The sequence below is a fragment of the Macrotis lagotis genome, chromosome 5 (genome assembly GCF_037893015.1).
Source record: "Macrotis lagotis isolate mMagLag1 chromosome 5, bilby.v1.9.chrom.fasta, whole genome shotgun sequence".
NCBI lineage: Eukaryota > Metazoa > Chordata > Mammalia > Peramelemorphia > Peramelidae > Macrotis > Macrotis lagotis.
The window spans coordinates 272,229,380-272,237,194 of NC_133662.1; positions in this window are offsets into that span (position 1 = coordinate 272,229,380).

Below are 7,815 nucleotides of genomic sequence, written 5' to 3' on the forward strand. Positions count from 1 at the left end.
CATTAGAAGGCAAGCTCCCTGAGGGCAGGGGTCATCCTTGCCTTTTCTTTATGTCTCCCTCACCTAGCACAGTATATGGTTACTGACTGATGGACTTTGTGCATCTCTCTCCCAGAGGTGAATGTATTGGTCCCTTTCATGTTCTTTGGAGGGAAGAACAAGGGACTTGACAGCAGAGGCTTCTAAACTGCAGCCCCAGATCTGCTCCTGCTTCTTGTAGGATGGTGGACAAGTCACAATATTTTCTTGGACTCCAGTTTCTAAAGCATAGAATGTAGAGCTAGAAGGTACTCTAGAAATTATCTCACACAAGCTCTTCATTTGACAGATCAGGAAACTGAAGACAGAGAAGCCAAAGTCACACAACTTGGGAGTAACTATCTCCCAACATTCTACCTAATGTGGGTCTCCCAACCTTGTTCTGCCTTGTGCCCTGCTTCACCCACTCATTTGCAAACACTGGCTGCACTGTGTCAGCTCCAAGACTGAGATCTCACAGAATCAGAGCTGGAAGGGGGCTCTGCCACCATCTGGTCCACCCCCTTGCTGTACCAAGAAGGGGAAAGAGGCACCAGGGGCAACCAGAAAGGAGATAACAGAGCCTTACTACAGATGCAATGGTCTTTTCCACGATCCCCTCCCGTCTCCTCAGAACCCCACTCTGCCTCATTTCCTCCTCTATAAAAGGAAAGAGTTGGACTAGCTTGTGTCCAGGGTGCCCTCCACGACTCACGTTCTTTAGTGTCAGATTCTCTGAGCCTTGCTCAGAACTGGCCTCTTCACATTAAAACTAGCACCAAGGACAGAGGCCATCATTCTCTTTCTGCTTCCAGGATACCCTTCCCTCCCTCCATTCATTTTCCTCTCACCTGCACTATTGGAATAGCCTTCTGTAACCTCCTTACCTCTAACCTCTCCCCCTCTCAACTTAACTGACCATGTTACTCTCTGTCCAAGAAGCTTCCAGCGCTCCCTTGTGTCCCACATAGATAAATAGAAATGACTTGGCCAGCTGCTGCCTTTCAAGCACCCTGTGTTCCAGCATCCTGAATAACCAATTGCTGTTGACACTGAAATCCAGACTGTGAAACCCCTATGATTTTGGTCCAGTCACTCCCCAAGTCCGGAAAGTCTTTCCCCCCATCTTTATGAATCGGTAGCTTTCTTCAAGGATACCTCTTCCATGGAGCTTCCTGAATTCTTTTCAGTGGCCATTGCTTGCTCTAATCCTCATGAAACATGTCAAAGTAGATAGAGGGAGGAATTGGAGTCAGAGTCCTAAGTTCAAACCTTCCCTCTGAGATGGCCTACTTGTGGAAACGACCTAGTCTCTGCCTCTATGACCTCAGCCTCCTCCTCTGTAAAACAGAGACTGGAACCCCTTCCATACCTACTTCCCAGGGTTGCCAGGAGACTGAAGGGAGCCCATGAATTTAAAAGGTTTTCCAAATGTTAAACTCTATGTCTTTGTCTATTAAGAGTATGTTGTTTCCTTCAGGAAAATGCATGCTGCCTAAGAATGGGGACTGTGGCTGTATACCTTTATCTGAAAAGAAGGAAGCAAGCATTTAATAGGTCCTTACAGTGTGCCATACACTGTCCTAAGGACTTCACAAAAATTTCACAAGAAAATATCTCACTTGATCCTCACAACCAATGGGATCAAATGGGAAGTAGATGCTATTATGATCTTCATTTATAACTGAAACTGAAGCCGACAAAAGTTAAGACTTACCCAAGGTCACTAGTATGTGTCTTACATTAGATTTGAACTCAGGTCTTCATGACTAGTTAATGTTCCTCCTAGCAGACTACAAGAATCTTTACACAAAGGATTAGGAGCTAGACCTGCTATTTCATTAGTTTAGAGAACTTTAAAATAAGAAAGTTCCCTCCCCCTTGCAGATCATCATCTCCTCCATAATGTACAGTTTTAGAGTTGCCCAGAGCACTGAGAAGCTGAGTAATTTGCCAAGGTCACACAGTCAGTATGTTGGGCCAGAGGAAGATCAAATTCCAGGTCTCACCCTTAGCAGATGTCTGATACATTTATATTAAACTGAAATGTTTTAATTAATAAATTAATCAACAAATGGTTAAAAGGTACAATGGATCATGCTCTAGGTCTACAGTCAGAAGGGCCTCTGACACTTGACTAACTATGACTTGGGGTGAGTCACTTGACTGTTCCTTAGCCTCAGTTTCTTCTTCTGTAGAATGAAAATGGTAGATGAGAGGACCTCCAAGGTCCCTTCTGGCTCCAAATCTGGGATCTTGTGAATCTACAATCATCATAATGCAAGTTAGGTATTGACTGTACTATTCACTCCATTTTATAGATGAAGTAATAAAAGCTTCCATGAGGTGAGGTCAAAGAGCCAAGGTGGCAGAGGTAAGATCGGGAGCCAGTTTAGAAATCTTGATCTCCAAATCCAAGGTTGACAGTCAAAATAACCTGCCTGTGGAGAAGGTATCTCAGCATGGAAGGTGCTTCAAGGGCAGACTCAGCTATCCCACAGTTCACATGCCCTGAAGCACAGCCATGTGGGGAGCACCCATCACACCCTATGGCGTGTGGCTGGGCTGTCAGAATTACCAAGGGATTCCACTCCACTTTCAGCCCCTGGAAAGCTGGGAGCTGGTCCTTGATCATTCTCCCCAAGCTAAGTGCCAAGTCATTATCTCCATTTCAGCATGAATGACTGTCACTTCACCCCCTTCTTCTAAACAATTCCTTATGGAATTAATTTCCTTGAGGCATTTTCAGTCCTTAAGATAGAAAAACAAATTCAACTTAAAATCCAAGAAATAAAGCAAAGCCAGCTGCTACCAAGGAAGAGAGGGGATGGCAGAGAAACTTTAGAGGAATCCAACAGCCATTCCCAGAGATCTCCTAGAAATGCCATCTGGACCTCTCATCCTCATCATCCCCTGCACCATTTTGTTAATCAGACCGACCTGCCTTATGAGGGTTCCTTCAGTCTCTGTGTTCCTAGCATCGAATACAGAGAAGAACCCTTTAAAGTGGTTGTTAATAGACTGACCAGCAAAAAATTGAGCCAAACCTATAGAAAAGGGCAAAGATATGTTCTGGAGCAGGAAGTAGGGCCCTGAGGTGCCTGTCACATGGTGACTGATTGATTTAGGGCAGCTAGGTGGCACAGAGGATAGGACACTGGCCTTGGAGTCAAGAGGATGGGAGTTCAAATCCAGCCTCTTGCCACTTACTAGCTGAGTGACCTTGGATAAGTCACTTCACCGTGATTGCCTCACATCCAGGACCATCTCCAGTCATCCTGATTCTTATCTGGCCACTAGACCCAGATGATTCGGGAGGAGAAAATGAGACTGATGATTTAGCACATCCCCCCTCACTCCAATTCAATTCATGTGCTTGTCATGGCATTACCCCCCATCATGTCATGGTCTCCTTTGAGAACAAAGAGCAAACACCATCATCATCAGCTGATTGATTAGCAGGTAGCTGCTCCTCGTCCCCAGGGGCATCTTCCTAGGAACACTTTGCTCTGCAGTTTCTAAGAATAGTCACATACCTATGGGACCTGCAGTAAGATGTGTCCCATGAAGTTTCTAGAGCCCATGATGCTCTCTGAGGGCCTATTGATACCACAGGCAAAAGAAACAAGAACCAGGAGGAGACCAAAGAGGAGGGGGGCATTTTTGCCCAAGATGGACATTTTTAAAGCTCCCGAAAAGGGGCCTGAGGTGCTAGTATGGCTGCAAGGGAGCATGAGTTGGTTAATAATAATATTTCTGCAACTTCTCTGATAGGCTTGTGATGAAGAATGCGATCCATCCCAGAGACAGAGGCGCTGACTTCTGAACACAGAATGAAGGACACTTCTTTTCTCTCCCTTTATTTCCTTGAGGTGTGTGGAGGGGGGATTATGTTTACTTTTACAACAGGACTACTGTAGTAATGTGGAAATAAATAAATTAAAACTGAAAAAAAGACTGATGTCCAGGTGACATTACCTCAAGACACTTCAATGTCCTTGTCGATTTCCTCTCTAAAGTACTGCAGGATTTTCTACAATGCAATACTCCAAAAGTGATCTGAGCAGTGGACTGTATTTAGAGACCATCACATTCTTTGTCACTGGAAGAAAATGCCTCTTTTGAATCAATTAATATTTCACTGCAGCCTTCAAGTATTTTTTTCTTGTTGTATCCAAACCACAGATCAATCTGGTTAGTCTCATGTTTTTTGAATATGAAGGCAGAATTAAGAATACATTTGTCACAGTTGAGTGTCTTCTTACTTGACTCAATGACATCCTGGAGTCCTCAAGATTCTCCATTGTTTTGAGTATCTCAGTCCATGTTTGATCAAACCCTTCGAACTGTATAATCTACAAATGTGATAAGTTGTCCTCTCCTTCCATGCCAAGTCCTTGGCTTAGGTGATATTTTAGTCATTTCATTTAGGGAATATTTGAATTGAATTGGTTCCTTCTGTTCATTAACAATTGTTTTATGCTTTCAAAATCCTAATAGTTAATAGTTTTAAAATGTACATTTTAAAATAATAAAACATATTATGAAAAAATAATAATGTTTCAGATGTATCCTTGGAGATAATGAGCTTCCAGTCTTTTTTTAGATAGATAGATAAGATAGACAGACAGACAGATGATGGCTAGAAAGTCAGATGGATAGACAGACATATGGATAGATAGACAGACAGACAGACAAATAAATAGCGTTTGGAGTGACATGGCTGTGCCTTTTGAAAATCAGACTTTAATTAGCTGCCAACATAAGGGATAGAGACTGCTTTGAGAAAAGGTTAAATGTGGCTACCAGATAATACCATCCTCTCTCAATGGGGGAAGGTTGTCCCAAACTTTGCAGGCCCCTCCCTTATTCACCAATGTCCTTAACCTTAAGGGTTCAAAAGCTCTGGTCTTCCTAGGGGGAGGAGCCCTGAGGTATATGACAGGCTCACAGGGCTGAGTTCAAAATGAATGCAACTTCCTGGACCCAGTTTGTGCTTGGGCATTGCTTGGGGGTAGAGTAAAGAGGTGATATCTATATTGTTTTTATTGTCACATCCTAAGTCCTAGCAGCCCACACAAGCATGGCTCCAAGAAAGATGAAAAGGCAAAAATTCCAGTCTGATCTTGGCTTGTTCTCCACTCCAGTGGCATCATCTTTTTTTATGTTTTTGCAAGGCAATGGGGTGAAGTGGCTTGCCCAAGGCCACACAGCTAGATAATTATTAAGCGTCTGAGGCTGGATTTGAACTCAGGTCCTCCTGACTCAAAAAGACTAAATATACCTCCCCAGCCCAGTGTTCTGTGGCATAATAATGAAACCAAAGAAAATAAAGGATGTAGGGGCAGCTAGTTGGTGCAGTAGATAGAGCACTGCCCTGGAGTCAGGAGGACCTGAGTTCAAATCCATATACTTAATAATTACCTAGCTGTGTGACCTTGGGCAAGTCACTTCACCCTATTGCCTTGAATAAATATTTTTTTAAAAAGTAAAGAAAGGGTGAAAATAAATGTACAAAGAGCTAAGGCTGACCTGTAATTCACAATCCTTGATCCATGGATGCATGACCTCCTTTACTGTTCTTAAACATGGTACCCCCAGCCCTTTCAAGCCTAGAAGGAGGCTGCACAGATTTGCATTCAGCACTCTCATAGTCAACATGATTTGGGTCAGCCACCAAGATCAGTAGGAAGAGCACAGTAGTCCTTCAAGGTCAGGGTCCTGCCATCTGTTGCTAGTATCTAAAGTCAACTGACAAATAGACCTTGATTGCCAAGGAACTACAAAGCTCCATTTGGGGAATACGGAGGAGGTGACATACACACGTGTATACATCTCATACCCATACCCAGATTAGGCATCAAAGAGGTAGTCTGAACAAGTGGGCAGAGGGCTGTTGTTCTGCAGTGTCACACTGAATCTATGAGGGACTATATTCTAACCCTGCTTGTGACCCATATTGATTGTGTAATCCTGGATACATCACTTAACTCCCAGTGTTCTAGAAGGTGCAAAGAGGTGCCAACCAACATTGGAGAAGGGGAGTTCCTCAGCCAGGAGCAACTTATACCAGTGAATTCATAGGTCCTCTCCCTATCCCTGGCACATACAGGCTGACCATCAACAAGAGATGGACAAAAATAATGGATTTCCTCAATGTGACTGCCTTGAAATGTTGTAAAAAGATCATCAGAGCTCCATTTCTTTGACGCCTTCTTCTCTTGTGTATCCTAATCCTCATCATGAGATCATGGTGTGTGAGTGCTGGTTGAAGGCACTGAGGCTTTTTAGTCTGGAGAAGAGAAGACATGGCAGGACAAGAGGCTATCTCCAAGTCTGGGGAGGGCTGCCATGAGAAGCTTGGAGGAGTGAGTTGTTATAGATTTGGACTTAAGAAATGCTTAGGCGAGCCATCCACGGGAAGATGGACTCTCCCTCTCTGGGACCCTTCCAGCTGAAGGTTGACCTGGATGTCTGCCAGATCCCTTCCCACTCTCTCCCCTTCAAACCCATCTGATTCAGGGGCTCTTGAACACCCCCAAACCCACAGCTGTATTCTTGCATCTTATTATAGCCCTCTGGCCAGGCTGAGATTTTCATCCAGGGTCAGAAAATAAGGAACTTCTTACAGAAATCCAGAGGATTTCCTTGGAAGCTGCACCAGCTACCCTGGTATCTGTGGAACCAGAACAGACCAAGGCAAGTATGGAAAAATCCCATTTCATGGCTCTGCTGCAGACAAAAGCCTTGGAGGTTTCAGAACTCTAACAAGAGAGTGTTTCTTTAAGAAGAGATGACTTCTATTAGCCAACAGGCAGATGACGGAAAAGTCAGGGTAAAAAAAAAAAGATGCTGTTACTTATGAAAGCTTGGTGGCGCCAGCCAACCAATATTTATAACAAATGGGGCCTGTAAAAAAAATGTAATCAGTTAATGGACTACAGGACATGACATGATATTAAATCAATGGGCAGGGGGCAGGGGAGTCAATGGAACGTCTCTGCATGAAATATAAATTCAGCTCGAGAGAGACGGCCAATCGATAGGAATAGAAACAGATCGGCTTAGCTCAAGGCTTTATTCACAGGGCTGGCTGTGATTTATAAGGCCTGCAGCTTGGGAAGGGAAGAATCCGGGGAACCAAACCCAGCTGGCTTTGCAGCCATGTCTGGGTGGTACTGGACAGTGTCCAGACCACTAGGGAGACTCAGAGAAATGAGACTCAGGGCTCAAGCAGGACTGGAAAAACGTGGATAATTAAATTTAATAAATTCTAGAATCAACACTCTCCAGACCAGGCCAGGGAAACCGAGGGAAACCTGTCTTTGCCCAGCTGCACTTTTTTCCTTAACAGTGTAGACTCAAAAGCGAAGGAGGGTGCTCAGTGAGTCCCCAAAGTGGCCATTCTGTCCACTGGCTCATCAAGAAACATCTAAAGTTCCTTAGCAACGGTGATGACATGACGATGAGGTTGACGATGCGGATGGTACCACCTAGTGTTCACAATATGCATTACAACCCCAGCAGCACCATCACCAACCCTGGGGTCTTCGGACCCTCCTCCCCTCTCGCCTGGACCACTGCAGTGACTTTCTGATGGTTCTCTCTCCTTTCTCCAGTCCATCCCCCACTCAGCTCATTTATTTTCCTGCTAGGTTCAGCTAGGCACTACTGCTTCTCCAAGCTTCCCAGGGATTAAAGCACCCTTCCTCCTCATATTTCCTTGTACACCTTGGATCCCACAGTCAAACCAAAGGTTTTTGAGGGCAGAGGCTATGAGTTCTGCTTCAAACTATG